We start from the raw sequence: 4,512 nt of genomic DNA, 5'->3' as shown, positions 1-4,512 counted from the left end.
GTTGAATAAGGCTTTATGTTGTGGCAGAAACTGACGTGATATAATTAACGCACGCTTTGAACATCAGAAGAAGAAGAAAAACACATTAAAAGAGAAAGAAGGTGAGCCAAAAAATCAAAGAAAGGAAAATGACGTACACTTCATGTTCACTGTTTTTTAGGTACAATAAAGAGTTTCATTAGACAAGGTTGAAGGTAGACTATTTTTCTGTTTTGTATGATGCTTTGTTGCATGGATAATATGCAAATATGTCATATTCATTTTTTTACTTTGTTGTTACATTTACATACAGGCCTGCCATTTGTAATTCAGTATAGACATAAGCATCTGTCTTTTGACATGAACACTGAATTGTTAGTATAAGCAATGTAGGCCTATATATATATATATATATATATATATATATATATATATATATAACCTAACGTCTTAGTGAAAAGGTAGCGGTATATAGCCTTTATATTTTAACTTTTTATATTTTCAAAATAATTGTTCACACTGCTAACATTTTATGAAATAAATATGACAATGCATACAGTATTTTCTTCTTCGCTCCAGATGATCACTTCCGGTTCACGCCTATTATTAATGCCTCAGTCGCTGATCAATAAATTGATCATTCAGAATGGGATGGGTAATGAATTTAATATATTTGTTTTCTAAGGGTGAATTCCCATCGTCATTGACTATCATAGGCCCACTCATTTATTTGCAGTCATTAAGAAATAACGGAAGAAAAACATATATTTAGCGTACCAAAAAAGACCATTTCTTTTTAGTCGAATTTCCAAGGATCTTAATCGCTGGACGAGCCACAAAATAGTCAACAACACAACAAGAAAAATAACGACCGTTAGTTTAAAGCTTAACTTCATTTAGCTTCACTGCAAATGTTCAGGATAGGAAATTACAATTTTATTATAATGATGAATAGGACTATGACATTAGGAAAAACATCCTTGTCCGTTGGGATTGCTGTTTCTTTATCGATCCTTGCAATCAGTGTTATTGAAAATAAATTAGGCCGCTCACAAATCTTTGCTGCAGCTTTGCAGAATTCTATTCACGGTCCTTTCACTATTTCTAGTCTCATACTCTCATAAAGTGTGATTGTACGTATATCTATTTTTAAGTTAAATAACTGTTTGCTATTTGACCATGTGCAACTAAAGCCTTAATTAATTCAAATGTTTATAGTAGTCTATTATTGTAGATTATATTAATTGCAAGCATCTAGCCTAAATGAACTAAGGGGTTAGTGATACGATAATGTTATGACTCTTATGAGGCGGCCGTATGCTATAGCTACACGACAAAAAGGGTTCAGATATTTCTGGTTCATATATCTGGACACAACCACAATTGATTATTGCATTGATTTGTTCCTTGCTATTTACAAAATCATGCTCGGCTATGACAGGATAATTGAAAGCGGTTTAATGTAGAGATGCACAACAGCTGATGCGTTTGCTGGTGAGAAGATCGTACAGTTAGTACAGATATATTTACTTTATACATAATGTTAAATTTATGATATTGGCACCTTATATTGCAGCCTATACAGTTTTTTTTTTTTTTTTTTTACAAATTATTAGATTTGCTTAAGGTAAACATAAGAGTGACAAATAATCAGGCTTTGCAGAGAATGTCAATTGTCTAACTGATTAATGATGTAAAATACACATGAGTGTTCATACTTTTGATCATTAATATGATAATTACGATTTAAACTTTTTCTGTGTAAATATATGAATATTTCTTGTATTTTGGAGAGATTTTAGGAAGTGGCCTATTTAAATTGTAAAATTGCATTCACTAAATGCTGCACCAAGAAACACATTCGCCTTTGTTTTGAAATTATATATTTTAATACTGTTTTTCTAATTGTAATTATTGTGTGGGCCTGTGTGGGTTGAGAGGTTGTTTCTATTGCATATTTAATCCACCCAACAGAATTTGAATTCTTTAGGGGGTAAAGTTTTGTACTATTCTCTATATTGTTTTGATTCTCTGAATAATGTCTTGGAGCTTATAGTGTAACATTGTACTTGCTGCATACATTATTAGAGAGCAGACCCTGATTTAATTTTCGCTCGAATATTCAAATGAGCTAGACGTACCCTGTGGCTCTCATATGAAATATTAAAGCTGTCGATATCCAAATAGAGACTAGGAAAGCCATAGATTCTCAATATTTTATTTTGCATTTCTAAGGGGGTGTAAGTCTACAAACACAATTGCTTGAGAAGTGTGTCCACTGGTTGCATTGCAATGCATTATATTTAATATCATACAATAGTTATTTACACATTAAATTTAAGATAGAAAATGTTGTCAAAAATCTCTTGAAAATTAGTTGTCCCGGTCGTTGACACATGACTGGGATTTCATTTTAAATTTGCAATTAGGCCTTCCAATAATCAATAATCAGTATTTGTCAATATTTGTGTGCAAACCAATTACCCTGAAATATTCAAAGAGCAAAATAAACAGTAAAGTAAATGAACAATTTATTTTATTTCGCTTAACTTCAAACAAATCCGTTTAAGTTTTTTTGAACAAGTGAACTCAACTTTTTTTTCTGAACTCAAACTCATTTAATTTTTTTGTAGTTGTGTTTTCCTTCTTATTTATTATTATATATTTAATAATATAATATATTTTGTCGTTGCATACCTGTCATTCGGATATGCGAAGCTGATTAAATAAGTGCTTTACATGGTGTGCTTTAAAGGTCCAGATATTCTTTCTGTGGGTTTGATTTGTTTCTATCACATAGTGTGACAAAGATAGACACAAATATGCTTGACTGCATTAGTGGTATCACTTGGCTGATCGATCACACCCTAAAGTAAATTTACTTGAATCGGTTTATTGGCAGAAGTCAAGCAGTCCTGTTGAACTGACCATTGCAGCAGAGTTAGGCGAGGCGTTGAAATTTATTTTCTCTTCAGACAATGAAGTCCTCAAGATTTGGCTCTGTAACAACTTAAAATATTCCATCCATGTTTTGATATTATAAACTGTAAAACAAAAGTTGCTGCCTTCAATTTTTAAGTACAATCAATTCGGATGTCTAAGTCATTTAAACTTAAATTACACTAAACTGACTTTTAAAAAAGTTGAAACTTGTATAACTTATATAAAAGTTAAAATTGTTTAACTTATTTTGATGAGTAAAAGCAATGTAAAACATATGTTGTCATAACTTATTGTTCATAAATTTTTTTTATGAAGGAATATTAAGCAAACACATCAACGCTTCAATTAAAACGTGGTGCACAAAAGTACACATTCTGACAAAATATTTGGTTACACGGTAATTTTAACTTAAACTATAAACAAGTTGTATAATAAGTCACATTTTCTTAGAAAGTTGTTTGTATTCTTAAAGCGATATTAATAATTTCTGTGCTTCAGAGATTATTGAAACACGTGCTATTACAGAACACTCGACACACGACATATTCACAAGTTGAACACATCGAATATATATTTTTTCCAAATAAAAATAGGTTCTACAGGCAAAGAGGTTTTTAAATGTAATAGTTTTAAATGACTATTGGTAACCCTTTATTTTACAGTGTCCTTGTAACACGTTACACTAGTAGTTGTAATTATGCACAAACCTTAACCACAAAAACCCTATCGTAAGTATGTAGTTAATTATGATTACTCAGAACTTGTAATTGCACTGTATCAAAGACAAAATATAATAAAGTAATTATTTTTTCTAAATGAACATTAAATACATTCTCCTGTCTGTATAACCGTTTTTGCTTATTTAACTCCAAATCTCTATGGCTATTAAAATAATAAAAATGTTCTCAGATTGAGCCCTGCTCTGCAGGTGGAACAGGATTTTCAGTGTATTTAGAGACCTGTGTATTTGACAATGCTGTGCGAAAGAGAGCGTGTGATCTATGGCTCCGGTCGCTGATCGATATATCCGCATTCTGATCGATTGGTATAAAGCTTTTCATCAGAAAATGCTCCATCTTAGCCAAACGCGGAATTTAAAACATTAGAAAATGTAGTTATAGAAAATATTTTGTTAGAAATGTGCGTTCTTTAACTGGTTTTATTTTTGTACTCTAATATTCTAAATAAGTAGGCTAATATTAAATATATAGGCTATATATATATTTTAAAACATTTACTCACATTATCATATAGGCTACGGGTTGTTTCATAAATATCAGCGTTAAAAATAATGTTTAGGCCTAATGCTCATAAGATAACAATGAATACGTTAAAAAAACTTTTACTATCGTATAAAATTCTAAATATATTACGTCATTTGCGCTTATTTGATATTTTCCATATTGACCGACATATGCTAAAGATATTTTTTTAATTGTCTTTATAGGCTATCGCGTGTTCTTTTCCCACTATATGTATCGATATTATTCTGATATGGTATATTTTTTCTTTAGGCCTATGTACAGCTGCACATGTGATACACATTTTAAAACTCCCAGAAAGGTATTTGCCTTCTCAGTCGGATAGCCA

This window comes from Scardinius erythrophthalmus (assembly GCF_964197995.2).
Source record: "Scardinius erythrophthalmus genome assembly, chromosome: 14".
Lineage (NCBI taxonomy): Eukaryota > Metazoa > Chordata > Actinopteri > Cypriniformes > Leuciscidae > Scardinius > Scardinius erythrophthalmus.
Note: the sequence above shows the minus strand (reverse complement) of the source record.